The sequence below is a fragment of the Grammomys surdaster genome, unplaced genomic scaffold, assembly GCF_004785775.1.
Source record: "Grammomys surdaster isolate TR1022 unplaced genomic scaffold, NIH_TR_1.0 193, whole genome shotgun sequence".
In the NCBI taxonomy this organism is placed as follows: domain Eukaryota; kingdom Metazoa; phylum Chordata; class Mammalia; order Rodentia; family Muridae; genus Grammomys; species Grammomys surdaster.
Window position 1 is genome coordinate 11,068,037 of NW_021604638.1, and position 16,365 is coordinate 11,084,401.

Here is a 16,365-nt window from a genome sequence, read left to right on the forward strand (position 1 = left end):
TGGGAATTGAACTCAGGACCTCTGGAAGAGCAGTCAGTGTTCTTAACTGCTGAGCCATCTCTCCAGCCCTCGCTCATCTTTCTTGACAAACAAAAAACTAGAGTGGTAGGTTTTAAGTTGAAGTGGAATTGTTGAGGCTAGAGAAACAGCTCGGCAGTTAAGAGGCAGTTAAGAGCACCTACCTGTCTGCCAGAGAGAGGACCAGATTTGATTCCCATTGCCCACTTCAAGTAGCTCATACAAATACCTTCAACTCTGGTTCCAGGGGATTCTATCAACGCCCTCTGGGGTACATGGGGCTCAGAGTCATACAGGCATGCATACACAGTTGCCAGCCTCAAGGACCTCCTCTATCACACTAACTTCTTCTTTAAGGCAGGTTCTTTCATTAAACCTGGAGTTAAGCGGGCTAAGCTGCTAGCTGGTGAGTTCTTGGGGTCAGTCTGTCTCCATGCCCCCAACTCTAGCATTATAAATGCACTTACCATTACACCTGACTTTCATATAAGCTAAGGATCTGAAGTCAGGTCCTTGTGCCTTTATACAAGCAGGTACTTTATCCACTGAACCATGTCTCTTGCCCAGTGTGTCCTCTTGATTTTCCCACCTGGCTAGTTTTTAGCCATTTTGGAATACTAAAAACCTAGGGCACTTTGCTCCAAATGCTATAATGGTCAGCCTCAAAGAAAAGAAGTATATACAAGCTCATCTGGTTTTGTTCCCTCATTTAGGTACAAATAAAAAAACTCAGATCCGGTCTTACTCCTCCTCTCACAGCCACTGCAGTACATTGAGCTCCATAGAGACAGCACTGGGGCAAGTGAGAGCTGGACAAGCACTGGGCGACTCTGTGCCTCGCAGAGGAAAATCAACTAAACATGGGCAAAGGAGATCCTAAGAAGCCGAGAGGCAAAATGTCCTCATATGCATTCTTTGTGCAAACCTGCCGGGAGGAGCACAAGAAGAAGCACCCAGATGCTTCTGTCAACTTCTCAGAGTTCTCCAAGAAGTGCTCAGAGAGGTGGAAGACTATGTCTGCTAAAGAAAAGGGGAAAATTGAAGACATGGCAAAAGCTGACAAGGCTCATTATGGAAGAGAAATGAAAACCTACATCCCCCAAAGGGGAGACCAAAAAGAAGTTCAAGGACCCCAATGCACCCAAGAGGCCTCCTTCGGCCTTCTTCCTGTTCTGTTCTGAGTACTGCCCAAAAATCAAAGGCCAGCATCCTGGCTTACCCATTGGTGATGTTGCAAAGAAGCTAGGAGAGATGTGGAACAACACTGCAGCGGATGACAAGCAGCCCTACGAGAAGAAGGCTGCCAAGCTGAAGGAGAAGTATGAGAAGGATATTGCTGCCTACAGAGCTAAAGGAAAACCTGATGCAGCGAAAAAGGGGGTAGTCAAGGCTGAAAAGAGCAAGAAAAAGAAGGAAGAGGAAGATGATGAGGAAGATGAAGAGGATGAGGAAGAGGAAGATGATGATGATGAGTAAGTTGGTTCTAGTGCAGTTTCTTATCTATAAAGCATTTAACCCCCCTGTACACAACTCATTTCTTTTAATGAGAAAAATTGAAATGTAAGGCTGTGTAAGATTTGTTTTTAAACTGTATGGTGTCTTTTTTTTTTTTTTTTGTATAGTTAACACACTACCAAATGTGTCTTTAGATAGTCCTGTCCTGGTGGTATTTTCAATAGCCACTAACCTTGCCTGGTACAGTCTAGGGGTTGTAAATTGGCATGGAAATGTAAAGCAGGCTCTTGGTGCACAGCACAAATTAGTTATATATGAGGACAGTAGTTTGGTTTTTGTTTTTCTTTTCTTTTGGTTTATTTTTGGGTTTTTTTTTTCCATCTTCAGTTGTCTCTGATGCAGTTTATAAGAAAATAATTGTTGTTCTGTTAACTGAATACCACTCTGTAATTGCAAAAAAAAAAAAAAAAAGTGCGGCTGAGTGCGGCTGTTTTGTTGATATTCTGAATGCTTCTAAGTAAATACAATTTTTTTAATTAAAAAAAAAAAAGAAAAAGAAAACTCAGATCCAAGTGTATGAAATGCTGCCCAAGGCCACATACTTTCCTTGAGTGGCTCTTTACTATATGGTGGCTTTATTTTTTGTGGTGCTGGAGATAGAAACCAGAGAGGCTATGTATATGGTGGCAAGTTCAACGACACCTGAGCTCCACCTATTTGATCCCTGCTTTTTGTCTTCCAGGGCTGGGATAGTTCCCTCTTAGCTATACCTTCTCAAACATATCTAACCTGCTTGGCTCAAACCTACCTGTAACTCGAGTTTCAGGGGATCCTGTGCGCACTTCTGCCTCTGCAGGATCAGGCATGAAAGTGGTCCAGGCAGATTTCTAGCACATACATGCAGGGAAAACATACACATAAACTATATAATAAATACATCATTTAAAATATATTAAGTATATTTAGCTGGGCAGTGGTGGTGCACACCTTTAATCCCAGCACTTGGGAGGCAGAGGCAGGCAGATTTCCCAGAGGGAACAAGCCCCTCACCCCCAGCCCCAGCACAGAGTGTCTGGCCTATTCAAAGTCCTAAAAACAGGATCCAGGAGAAAGCAAGGCTTACAAGTATGTTTACTTTCTAGACACACACAAATAACAAAGTTTTAAAAGGAAGCAAGGAAAAGACCACAGAGCCCAGGCTAACGACCACTCCTTCAGAGCCTAGAGTTCTCCACACATTTGCTACAATAGATGGGAGATAACTTCACAACCTACGCATTTAATATATTACTAGCACTTGAGAGGTGGAGGAAGGAGATTAGGAGTTTTAATATACCAATTTTATATATTTGAGACAAGTCTTTCTAGAATTTGCAAAACTTTTTAAATCAGAATTTTAAAAAACCTTTGTAATCAGAAAACTATTAAAATTTTACAGACAGCAATTGCTAAGGTTAGACTTGGCTTTTTAGGCTGTATGTGGGCAAGGCAGTGCTCTGAAGGCTATAGAGACGACTGAAGCTATGTGGAGAAAGTCTCCAGGGGAGATGGAGCCTGCCTGTGAGAATGAGGCTCACCCCCGCAGCCTTGGACAGCTGCAGGAAAGAAAGGCTGTAATGTTGAAGGCAACAGTCCGCGAGTGTGAGATAGAAACAGACCCTTTATGAGCAGGCTGGGGTGAGGGAAGGCAAGGCAGTGTAGCTGTACTCACAGGAGCCAAGTCTCTCTCTCCAAGGGCAGAGGTCCTGGGTCAGAAGGGAAGGTAGAACAAGAAAGAAGCTGGGGCTCAGAAACGCATGCGGGGGCAGACAGCTCACTCCTGCCCTTTCTCTCTCCCCGTGTCTCCTAAATGAAAAGCACTTCGAGGTTTTAGTGGGTGTTTCCCAGTCTCTGGCCAAGTAAGTCTCCATTTGTTGTAATCCAATTCCCAGCCTGATGATGTCAACCACTCAACCCACTTGCTCAGTTTCCACCTCTCTGTCCACAGGAGATCCATTTCCTTTGGACAATGAGCCAGAGGGCTGTAACTACATCCCAGGCCCGTCACATTTGTCAAACATCCTTCCTTCAATTTTCAATGCTATGGCCTCGGTGACAAAAGGCTTCCTATGTGGTCAGTCAGTGGCCAGAACTCCCCACGTAAATCTCTCAGCTTCTTAGTCACTGGGGCGACTGTGGCTGCCTGCATGCTGCTGTGCTCCCATTCATTTCTTCGGGGTATAATGCACTAACTAGGCAGAAGCCGTCTCTGTGTGTCCCCATCTCTGCCCCTCTGCCCAGTCCTCCAAAGTGTTTCATTTCTCTAGCTTCCTAGGAGTGTGCTGGGCACAGTATATATGTGTCCTTATGTTCTTATGAATACACACAGGAAAGACTGGGACACAACACTGGTCTGTTGCCTGCAGAACTGGCTTCAGGTCTTGGCCCTGCCTCAAGCAAGTCACTGGTCTTTGGTTTCATCAGTAAAATAGTAACATGGGTGTCTTTCCTGTCTGAAATCCCACTGGAAGCCAGTGTGTGCAGGCTTATTATCAAATCCATCTTGGAGCGTTTTACTCCAGGCTAACAGCCACATGCCTGAGCAGGAAGAAACCCTGGCCTAAGATGCCTGGCCTTGTGGGCTCCTGGGGACCCCTTTATAGTGGAACTAAAACATTTCTCTGTGAGAAAACCCAAAAGAATTCAGTGAAGGAGTCCCAGAGGGCATGAAACACAACAACAAAAACTACTAGATAAGATAAACAGTAGGAGAATTTAACTGTCCTTAGGGACAAACCCGGCAACAGCTAGGCTAGATAACAAGAATGATGCATGTGCAGTGTGCTCCACCAAGGAAGATGTGACAAACCTTTCGCTCTTGCCTGTGAGAAGCAAAGAGACCTAGGCAGGGACTGTGTGAGCACCATGAAGAGTCAGAGGCAGAATCTGGACCCAACATGACACCCCCTCCCCCACTCCCAGACCCTAGTCTCCATATCTCAGTTTTCCCAACTTAAATGAGATGCTAGTGGTTTCATTTTAGGATTATGGTGACGTGACACAAGAGACGGAGACAGCGGTCAGTGCAGACCTAGAGTGCTAGCTCATGGACAGATGCTAGTTCTCATTGTGGTACATCATCTATTTTGATTCTCACAAAACCCCTAGGAGAATTATTACTCTTTTTCCTCACTAAGAAAATGAAGCTGGGCGGTGGTGGCGCACGCCTTTAGTCCCAGCACTTGGGAGGCAGAGGCAGGCGGATTTCTGAGTTTGAGGCCAGCCTGGTCTACAGAGTGAGTTCCAGGACAGCCCAGGCTATACAGAGAAACCCTGTCAAGAAAAACAAAACAAAACAAAACGAAAGGAAGGAAGGAAGGAAGGAAGGAAGGAAGGAAGGAAGGAAGGAAGAGAAAGAAAGAAAGGAAGGAAGAAAGAAAGAAAGAAAGAAAGAAAGAAAGAAAGAAAGAAAGAAAGAAAGAAAATGAAACAGACGTTATGTGATTAGCTTAAAGTTACAAAAGGGCCAGAACTAGAAACTGAGGCTCTTAACTCCTAAATCAGAATGAAGATTACACATGTGCCAATGCTGTTCTTAAAACACATCCCACCCAGCTGATAACAGAAGCACTTACCAGGTCAGAGTGTGGGCTTACTGGCTCTGTGACCAAAGTACCAGGTGGTTTTTAACTGCCCTTTGCAAAGGGGCAGAGCAGACCTGTGTACAAGCTACTTGCATGTCGACGGGAAGTCAGGGCTGGACTCTGCCGATCACAGCTCTTTATGTAGATGGGGGAGGCTGTGGCCCTTTGTAACTTAACAGGAATTTTATTTAGTTCTCAGAAAACTCTGATGTTTATCAGGACTCAAGCAAACAGGCTCTTCCTGGGAAGGTATTAGCCAACCAGAAGGCTTTGGACAAGTTGGTGAACTGTGGTGGAATAAAAATCACCAGCTTGGGAGAGCACGGGGGAGGAGAGCACAAGAGGTGTGAGGTCCGGACGGCCCTGCCTTCCTCCTACTGTGGGTGACCTAGGGCAATCCCTCTGTGCCTTGGCTGTTCTATGGAGGATGTGGTCATAACTTCCCCCAGTAGTTCTTTGTGTATGCTCTATGTGAACACATGTTTGTGTAGGCGTGTGTACATATGTGCATACACCTTATTTCTTTTTAGATTTATTTATTTGATTTCATGTATATGAGTACTTTGCCTACATACATATATGTGTTCTATGTGTGTGTCTGCTGCCTACATGGGTAGGTCAGACGAGGACACAATCCCTGGAACTGGAGTTTCTGGCTGGTTGTGAGCCACAGTGAGGGTTCTCTGTAAGAGCAGCAAGTGCTCTGACCACTGAGCAATTTCTTTAGCCCCTCCACATTATTTTTTGAGGTAGGGTCTCTTACTGAACCTGGAGCTCACTGATTTGCCTAGGTTGGCAGGCCAAGAAGCTCCAGGGCTCCTCCTCCTGTCTAGGGTAACAGATGTATGCAGCCATACCTCAGTTCTCTGTGGGTGCATGGCAGGCACTGTACTGACTGAGGCACCTCCCCAGACCCTTCTAGGTTCTTGAGAGGATTAAGTGACTGACACATACTATAAATACAAAAATATTTGCCAAAACAACAAAAACCAACCAACCAACAACAACAAAAAAGCCCATGTCTTAATAGTAAAGATTTCCTAATTGTGACTGTTTCATGATTCTCTCCCCTGGTGATGATTCAGGAAAGGCAGTGATGTGACAAGGTGACAACACTGAGTAAGAGGAACTGGAAGAAAAGCACTGGACTTCTCCAGAATGTCAGGATGAGTCCTGCACAAAGGCCCTCTGAGAGCTGCTGTGAGGGCTGAGGGAACTCTGCCTGGAGGGGCTGGAGACTGGCCCATTGTTTAGCTGTGCCTTTATCCCACAAGCACAGGGGGCATCAGGAAATAAGCTTGAATAACTTTCTTAAGAAAGTTCACTTTACTGACACCACCCTCTAGCTTGGAACAAAAACAATAGGAACTCATTCACAAAACATCAGTTTCTTCAGCATGTTGCCCCTGACACTTGCCTTGTAGATCTGTGGCAGAAAGCATGAAGAGAGAATGCTAACACCTCCAACCTACAGGCATGGCACACTCATGCTGTCTCACAACTGACAACAGTAGAGACACATGTAAACCAGGATACCACAGCCAAGCCCTATACACATGTCATTTCATGTAATCCGAATGTAGATCAGATGGTCAGACAGGGGTTCTCATGGGTTCTCATGTAGAACAGGCATGGCAGTGGGGGAGCAATGAGCTTCTCAAAAGCCCAGGAAGGAAGCAGCACAAACTGTGCTCTGTCCCAGGGATCTCCAGGGCCGGGCAGATACAGCCCTGATGCACTCACACCTCATGCCATTGCCTGGGAAGGCCTCTCTGCATACAGCAGTATCAGCCCCATGCTGGATGGAGGGGAGGAAAGCGGGTATAGAACTGAGGGGCTCACACAGCCCTTCACCATGAAGCTGTCCTTGACCCTGCCCTCCCTGGCCGGCAAGGGCTTGGCCTGCCCTCTCAACATCCCCAGTGCTACCTTGGCCTGTTCTCCTCTGAGCTGCCTTTATTTTCAGATGAGTACTACTCCTTTGCTAGAGTCTTAAGGAGAAGATCTGTTTCTGAGTAATATTTTGCATGGATTATGAGACACCTAGTAGCATAAAAAAAGCCATAAACAGAAACCTTTGCTGGATGTTTATCATATGCAGGTGACAGTCTATGTGTCTGTACGCATCAGCTCACCAATTCCCACAGAGCTGTGAGGAGGCAGCAGGACTGTTCCTTCCACTCACACAGGCCAACTGGGCCATCTGTTCAGTTAGCAATACACTGGTATTTCTTTTTTGTTTGTTTGGTACTTGAAGAGTATCTGTCTGTCTGTCTAGATGTATATGTGGGGGTGGTGCTGTTGTTTCTCTTAATGTTGTTAGACTGGGTCTCACTCTGCAGCCCAGACTAGCCTGAAACTTGTGGCAATTCTCCTGCCTCAGGCTCCCAAATGTTGTGATTTCAAGCATGTGCCACCACAGCTGGCCACACAGCTATCTTTTAACAGGAATGTATGCATGAATAGATGCTGACTATCACTATTCACTTTCGTGATGTACAGAGCTGCTATAAACTGTATGCTGTTTTGTTTGTTTGTCTTGAAACAGAGTCTCACTAGCTCTGGCTGTCCTTGAACTCACTGCGGAGACCAAGTGGCCTTAAATTCAGTGATCAGCCTGACAGTGCTGGGATTAAAGGCATGCTCAACTACACCCAGTTGTGCATGTTTATTTAAAAAAAGAAAAAGTGCACCTTGTACAGTCTGTGCCCTGTCAAAGGCAGGCTGCAGATGTAATTTACAGCTTACTTGTTCTTTGTGACACAAAGCTACAAAGGCTAAGCTTTTTCTAGACAACAGAGAAACATACTGAGATTTGCAACTGTAAGGAGAGCTTCTTGCCATTATCGTTCCAATTATAACAACTGCTGATGTAAAAAAAAAAAAAAAAGAATGGTAATCTATAGAACAGGGAAAAAGGGGAAGAAGACTATTTGTCAGCCTAGCATCCAGACATAACCAGAGAGCCTCCTAGTGTACAGTGTACAGATCTCAAAATCAGGTTTGGAATCATATGGAAGCAGCACAGTCAATCCCACAAGAGTCCCAAAGACACCTTCAGTATATTTGCTTGAACTCTAACACATAGGCCATGCTAGCCCTTGACTTTCCAGGAATCAATCTTCTCACTAGCAGGTGGCTAGTAGGACACATGCCACCACCCCTGGCTTTTTTACATGACTTCTGGGAATTTGAACCCAGGTCTTCACAGTTGGAAAGCAAGCACTTTACTAAGCCATCTGGTAGTGTCCTCCCAGAAGGGAAAAGGTTTTCCCGAGGCTGCACAACCTACAAGTTTAGCAGGAGACAGTTTGACTACCTTGAGTCTTACTTGCCACTGCCACTCTGATTGCCCCACCCTCTGGTTCTGATTAATCAGATTCCACATTAGATGTCACTTTCTTGAGGAGGCCTTGTTTGGAGCCACATTAGCTCCACCCTCTTAGCTCATTCCTCTTAGCAGGAACCTGCTGTGTTAGCCTAACATAGTGGAAAGGCCAAAACATCTCTGATATATACATTCCAAGTGCCTCAAACAGCTCTGGCTGGAAAAACACACACACACACACACACACACACACACACACACACGGAGGAGGGGAGAGGGGGAGAGGGGAGGAAGGGAGGAAGAGGGGGAGGAGGAGGAAGAGGAGGAGGGGAGAGGGAGGGGGAGGGGGAGATGGGGAGGGAAGGACAATGGAGAGGGAGACACAAGGCGAAAGGGATCTTGATTTTAGAACAATCCTGGAAGTTTAACATGTTAATAATTATGAATCCCAGAAAAGAAAACATAAAAAAGGAGAAGATAGGAAAGTATCCTAAAAATTCTGAAAGTTTCAAGAGATGGAGAAAAATAGTCTTCAAGCTCAAGAAGAGAGTAGAGAATATGGCTGACAGCCACTCTTGACGGGGTCTGAAACCCCACCCTTGGGAAGGTAAGGCAGAAGGATGCTGAGTTCAAGGACTACCTGTTATACAGTGAAAAGTTTTTATTGAACAGTAATATAGAAATATACGGTCTTGGTTAGCTCTGACTAGAAAAGGGAATATGAAAGCCAAATAGAGATCTTTGTTGATAATAAGGGCCGTTAATTATTGTATGTGTGATACTAAACATAAAAAAAACTGGGTTTTCTTGTTGCTGTTGTTGTTTGTAGGGTTATTTGGTGTGAGGTAGCTTAATGGCCTAGCTGCTATGATCCAGGCACCATAAATTAACAAACAGGCCATGATAGAACATAGCTGCAATTCAAGCTTCATGGTGGAGGTGGGAGGATCAGAAATTTAAGTTAGTCTTTAAGCTACATGGTGAGTTTGGGCCCAACGTATACTATACGAGACTATATAAAATAAGATTAAAAGGCAGGAGATACCAGCTGTTGGTACAGACAGCTCAGAGCTCTTCTGATAACTGGTGTCACTCTTGTTGGTTCCAAAAGAAACAGCCATGAATGCCTCTGCTCTGAAAGACACTGCCTGTGCCTCCTAAATCTGCTTTAGTCCAGCCACGTGGCCCAGGGCTTTTAATTCATGCAATAATCTTGGCTAGGGCTGGTCTAGATCAGTGGTAAGGTGACAGAGTCCCACAACAAGAGGGCCAGAGCGAAGCCCTATAAGTGCAGGTAAATGGGCAAACACCTGATCCAGTCACTTAAGGTTCGCAGAAGCTGGTATCTCCACCAGCAGACTGGCAGGATTTGGGTGCAAAGCACCAAGATGCCGACTCTGTTCCCAGCCTGTTCTGGCATGTGAATAATAGCCAAACAGCAGCTAGGGGAAGAGGCTGTTTACTTGAGTTCAAACTATTTATAGCGTCAGCAATCTGCACATATTTGGATGACAAATCCCTGGGTTTCAAGTGAGTCGAGCTTTGCTCCTGGACAATTTCAACAAACACATTCCCGGCCCACGCCACCCCCGGGGCCCCCAACACGTGTTGCCCTCAGGATGTCTAACTTGAGTTGCTGAGCTTCTAAAGATTATAAAAAGAAATCACATTTCAAGAGCATGTGACTTTTAAATCATCTATCTATGAGTTTGAAATAGATATTTCCTTTAAGGCTTAGATCATAAATCCCAATCCATACACACTCTTTAATGGTATCCGAAGATCCCATAAACTGCCAATAGTATCTGAATGAGTATAATCAGCATGATCTGCGTTGCTTATACTGCTGTCGTGCCCAGCTCACGACCTACACAAAGAACATTTCTTATGACACGGTTTACATAGGAGGATAAAGGTTTTCAGAAGTGATCTACAAATATGTAACCATATATACGTGCCAAACAAACAGAAGAAGCATTCCCCACTGACTGCAGAGCAGAAGCAGTCACTGCAGGATTGCAGAGGCCCCTGGAGCCCACCGCATGCCATCTAGGAGAAAGGTGGGCTGCAACAAAACATGCAGAGCCTTCTGCAGGTTTAACTCACGAACAGCATGGACAATGAGTCTGGTTGGGAAAAACTGTGTATTAGTCAGGGTTGTATAGAGTCACAGAACCTATGGGTAGTCTCTATATGGTAAGGGAATTTGTTATGATGACTTACAGTCTATAGTCCAACTCCCCAACAATGGTCAGCTGTGAGTGGGAAGTCCAAGGACCTAGCAGTTGCTCAGTCCCACAAGGCAAGCAGGCAAAGAAGAGACCATCTTCCTTCTTCCAATGTCCTTATGTAGGCCTACAGCAGAAGGTGTGGCCCAGATTAAAGGTGTGTGCTACCATGCCTGGATTTGGGACTTGCTTTGTCCCAGATGACCTTGCACTCAGAGATCTCCTTGCCTTAGTCTCCTGGGATTCATAGCCACTATACCTGATGATCTCCATGCCAAGATCCAGGTCAGAAACTTGTATCTCCCAGCCTCAAGATCAGGATCACAGGTGAGCCTTCCAATTCATTCCAAACATAGTCAAGTTGACAGCCAGGAATAGTCACTACAACTAGCTACCTCTAAAAGCTGCTTTGTTTTTAGAACTAGGCATTGTCTAACTCTGAAGAAAGACAAAAAGGTTTGTTGTTAGGTCCATATGCAGAGTGGCTACTTATGTTGGAGACTTGTGCATCCACCGAAAGGAAACAGCTGATAGTGAGGGATAGCCATCAAGTGTGTGTGGGAAGTGAATAGCAGTGTATGGAAAGGGGACACAGCTTGTCTTTGAAAGGACTGACCTGTTTCCTAAATCTTTCCTCTTGCTAATGACACTAGAAGACAAATGAAAAGATTCAAGCAAATCTTGAATTTTTGTTTGAAATAGAATCTTACTACATAGCCCTGGCTGACCTGAAGCTGACTGTGCAGAACAGTGTCGCCTCAGATCTGTGGCACTCGTCCTGCCTCAGCCTCCTCCAGGGTGCTGAGATGAAGGTATGTGCCCCTGACCAGCTTATACTTACTATACTGCAGAGGAAGGGACCCGGGCCTCAGGCATGCTAGATAAATAAATGCTCTGCCATTTGCAGCCCCAGCTTTCAATGTGCACTTCTTGGCCAAGTGATTCTCAATGTGGAAATTTATCACACGAAGATAACCAGACAAGAACCCTAAGTAGATGTATCCATCAGTGTTTATAAACCACAAAAGATACACAGTATTTACAAAATAAGCATCAGTGACATTTTTACACAAGTCACCAGCTATCCACAAGCCTCAAGTCTACTGACTGGTAAAATAGAAGCCTCATCTCAGAGAGTCAAGATTAAGTGGGACAAGTCGAAGTACCCAGTTCATAGTTTATGATTTGTTACGGTTCCCAGGGCCATTCACCTCTGTAAAAGGATGGATATATATATATATATATATATATATATATATCCACATACAATATGCAGAATTGCTAAATGAGGACATCTCTGGACAGCTGGCTGCACGAGGCATTCATTAAATTGTGTATTTCCAAAAGACCTTAATTTTTATAAAGTGCATATTAAGGCTATAGCCATGAATAAGACATTTCTCTTTAGGACAAGAGAGTGGGTAGAGGTGGAAGTTGGGGGCAGAGGAGTTGCCGAGCATCCACAAAGCTCTGGGTTCAATCTCTAGCATCACAAAAAGAAACACAAAGAAAGGATGGAGAGACTAAAACTAAAGGACCTAAGCAGAGGAGAAACGATTTGGGCACAGTGATGGGAACTGGCTTAGTAGATCTCAAAACATAACCCACGCCAGGCGGTGGTGGCGCACGCCTTTAATCCCAGCACTTGGGAGGCAGAGGCAGGTGGATTTCTGAGTTCGAGGCCAGCCTGGTCTACAGAGTTCCAGGACAGCCAGGGCTACACAGAGAAACCCTGTCTCGAAAAACCAAAAATAAATAAATAAATAAATAAATAAATAACCCAGTTCCTAGCCAGGTGGTGGTGGTGCAGGCGGTGGTGGTGCAGGCGGTGGTGGTGCAGGCGGTGGTGGTGCAGGCGGTGGTGGTGCAGGCGGTGGTGGTGCACACCTTTAATCACAGCACTTGGGAGGCAAAAGCAGGCAGATCTCTGGGTCCAACACTACATCAATCTATATAGTGAGTTCTAGGGCAGCCAGGGTTACACAGAGAAAGCCTGACTCAAAACAAAAATAAATCAAACAACAAAGAAAACCCACACCACACAGCTCCTCCTGGGACTCAAGAGACCAGCTAGTCAGTGAGTGGTGAGGGCATCTCCACCAGGCTAACCACCTAAACCTAATTCCCAGGACTCCCATGGCAGGAGGAGATAATCTACTCCCTCGGGCTGTTCTCTGTTACACACACACACACACACACACACACACACACACACACACACACAGGTTAATTCTTCTGTTCTAGGTAAAAACATGATCTCAGAAGTATTTACAGCTCCTATCCACTGTGAGGGCTGACACAATAACAAAGAGTATTTCTTACCTAGGTGACTTATTAGAGTAGTCTCACAAAATTCAAGAAGATATTATAACATATATACAAAAAAGAAGCCCTTTATAACCAATCTGCCTGCTAAAGAGGCATCTGTCAGATAGATGGATCTCATGGCTAAGCACCATTTGAGTTCCGCTCTGCAAAATGTAATAGAAATAAAAGCTGCAGGTTTCAAAGTAGCTCTGCAGGACCCAGAAGGAAGCTAGGGTTCCAGGGTCATCTGTGGGCTACGAACAGGAGCCATCCTAAGGCAGAAACTTAGGGTCCTCAAAATTACCAGCCAACTAGACTTTCAATGCTTATAATGAGTGTGTTCTCTGATCTTGATGAAAATTAGGGGAGGAAGATAGCTTCAACGCAGAGCTGACAAACTAAGAAACAGAGAATGGTAGCGGGGAACACAGCTCGTTTGGAGTACTCACGTACCCTGCAGCTTCAATCTTCATAACTGACAAGAAAGGAAGAGAAAGAAGAGGGGAGGGAAGAAGAGTGGGGGAAAATAAACAGAAGAGAAGGGACTGAGGTGACCTAAAGAAGTACATGCCACATTTTCTCCAGATTTTTTTCGGTTATTTGTTTAGTTTTCAGATACGGTCTCATATAGTCTTGGCTGGTCTTAAACTTGTTACATACCTGAAGACGGCCTTGTACTTCTAACACTAGGATTGCAGATGTGGCCTGCCATAGCTCATTTTATTCAGTATTGGGAATCAAATCCAGAACTTTGCATAAGTTAGGCAAATACTCTACCAACTGGCTACACCCTGGCGCTTGGATAGTTATCTAAAAAGGGGTTCAAGGGATAAACATATAATGATCAATTCTGATCTTCAATTTGACTGGATTAAGACTTAGCTGGGTAATGAATGAAGCTCACTCACTGCTCTCTCTCTCTCTCTCTCTCTCTCTCTCTCTCTCTCTCTCTCACTCACTCTATGTGTGTGTGTGTGTGTGTGTGTGTGTGTGTGTGTGTGTATGTATGTGTGTTTGCATTTTCAGAGACAATTAGATCTTGAGGACTCTGATCTCATGAATGGTTTAATCTTTTGATGGATTCTGATATGAAAGCATTACTAGGAGTTGGTGACAGGTACGGGGTAGGGCTAGTTGGAAGTAGGTCAATGGGAACACGACCTTGAGGCTGTATCTTGCCCTGGCCATCTCCTGTATTCCCATTTCCTATGTGCTGAGAATAGCTAACCTCTGCCACACACTCCTACCATCACCAGGTTCTACCCAAGTGCAAATGGCCAAGTGACCATGGACTGAGCGAGCTCCTGACACTCTGAAATCCTTCTTCCCTTATGGCTAACTATTCATGTCAGTCGTTTAATCCTATGACATAAAAGCAACTACTATGCACAAATGTGTAAAACTACACTACTGAGGCTCCTCCATATCAGTGGAACACTGTCCTATTTTGCAGTGATCCCTCTCACTGTATAGTATGTATCCATTTGGGAATCTACAGAAAGTGTATATTTTCAAACAATTTTTCTTTCAAGGGATCAATGGAATCTGATAATCATCTTCAGGATTGTCAGAGATCACAACCAGGAACTCTCAGGTTCTTAGGAAAACAACAACAGTTTTGATGGACATTGTTTGGTGTTGGTAATGGGTATCAGCCACTTGCAGTGTATACAAAAGTCACCACAATACTACCAATCTCCATTCATTCATTTATAAATAAGTGCTGGGGCCAGATATACCAGATCTCAAAGACATCAGATACATGCAGTGTGACCCCTTAGAGGGTTAACAATGGACTGAAGAAAACAGCAGAGACAGCAGCAAACAATATGGCAGGATGTATCAGAACCTCATTGGAGAACTCACCCCTCAGTTTCCTCTTTGGCTCCAGTACTTACTAGCTATGAAACAACAGGTGGAAATGACTGACAGGAATACTGAACAGAAAAGAAAGCAGTAAGCAGTCCAGACTCTATGGTGCCATTGTTAAATACCCAGCCTGCTCTGCCTGTAGACTGGTGGACTCTGCCTATTTAAGAGTATCTCAAAACAAGAATAAGAACAGGTTTCTTGGGACTGACAAGTTGAAACAGTCCATAAAGTGCTTGCTGCACAAGCAAAGGAGCCTGAGTTCGGATCCCAGCACCACCCTTAAAAGAAGCAGCCAGGGTACAAGTGACTGCAATCCTACTGCAGGATTGGTCCAGGCTGGCCTTGAACGCAGAATGACCCCTCTGCTTCTGCCTCCCGGCGCTAAGACCAAAGGCATGTGCTAACATACTGAGACTCAAATATTCTGTTAAGTGGTACTTCAGGAAAAAAGGAATATGGAGCTGGAGAATGGCTCAAGTTAAGAGGACTTGCTGCTCTTGCAGAGGACTGGAGTTCAATCCCCAGCACCCACACTAGGCTGCTCACAACCGCCTCTAACTCAAGCTCCAGGGAATCTGTTGCTTCTGAATTCCTGAGCACCTACCCAAAAGTACACATACATTCATGCAGACACACACACACACACACTCACACCACACACACACACACCACACACACTCACACCACACACACGCACACACACTTTTTAAAATTAAGCTGGCAGTGGTGACGCCTGCCTTTAATCCTAACATTAGGGAGGCAGAAGCTGGCAGAGAGACCCACATGATTGGACGAGAGAACTACTCTGTGAATTTGATGCCAGCCTATGCTACATAGGGAGATCCTGTCTTTTTTTTTTTTTTAAGTAAAACCAAAAATTACATGTTTGTGTGTATGTTAGAGATTCTTTAGTAAGAAAAAAATTTTCGAGAAAAATTGAAAGGTTGACATTAAAAAGCAAGGGTGTTTGGAGGGCCCAAGGGGATGGGGTAGCAATTCTTTCTTTCCCCTTATGTCTGTTCTCAGCAGGTCTCATTCTATCTGATGTTTATTTCTGAGCACTTATTTTTTATTGTTTTTGTGGCATAGAGAGTAAACCCTGGCACATGTGCATATGAGACAAGATCCCTGTCGCTGAGTTATATTTCCAATCCCTTAAAAATATATAAAATATTATTTTAAGGCTAGAGAAATGGCTCAGTGGTTTAGAGCACTTGCTATTCTTGCAGAGGACCTGGATTCAGTTCCCAGTACCCATATCAGATGGCTCACAACCCCTGTAAAAATATATATACTTCATAAATAAATCTTTAAAATATGTATTCATTTATTTGTCGACAGGGTCTCACTAAGGTGATCAGTCTGTATCCCAATAGACCTTGAACTTTAAACCTTCTGCCTCGAGGTCTGAGTGTTAGGACTACAGGCCTGAACCCCAAGCCTGGCAGGTCTCATTCTATCTGATGTTTATTTCTGTGTACTTATACTTCTTTTATTGTTTTGATGTGCTGTCAAAAAGAGAGAAGGGAAGAGC

At 44.6% G+C, this 16,365-nt stretch overlaps 1 protein-coding gene across 7 annotated transcripts in view; it reads right to left on the reverse strand.

Moving 5' to 3' along the window:
* The window catches only part of Pkig (cAMP-dependent protein kinase inhibitor gamma), a 66,390-nt gene that overhangs the window by 27,664 nt on the left and 22,361 nt on the right, over nt 1-16,365 (reverse strand). Inside the window, exons 1-3 of one of the 7 annotated variants that reach the window (XM_028769571.1) lie at nt 5,088-5,209; nt 3,185-3,318; nt 2,282-2,360 (exon numbers count right to left, since the gene is read on the reverse strand). The exons of 4 other annotated variants lie outside the window; for them this stretch is intronic. The gene's annotated coding sequence lies outside the window, so the exon portion shown is untranslated. Of the gene's footprint in view, nt 1-2,281; nt 2,361-3,184; nt 3,319-5,087; nt 5,217-16,365 lie in introns of those variants that run through there. 2 more of the 7 variants (XM_028769573.1, XM_028769572.1) reach the window with 2 other exon arrangements.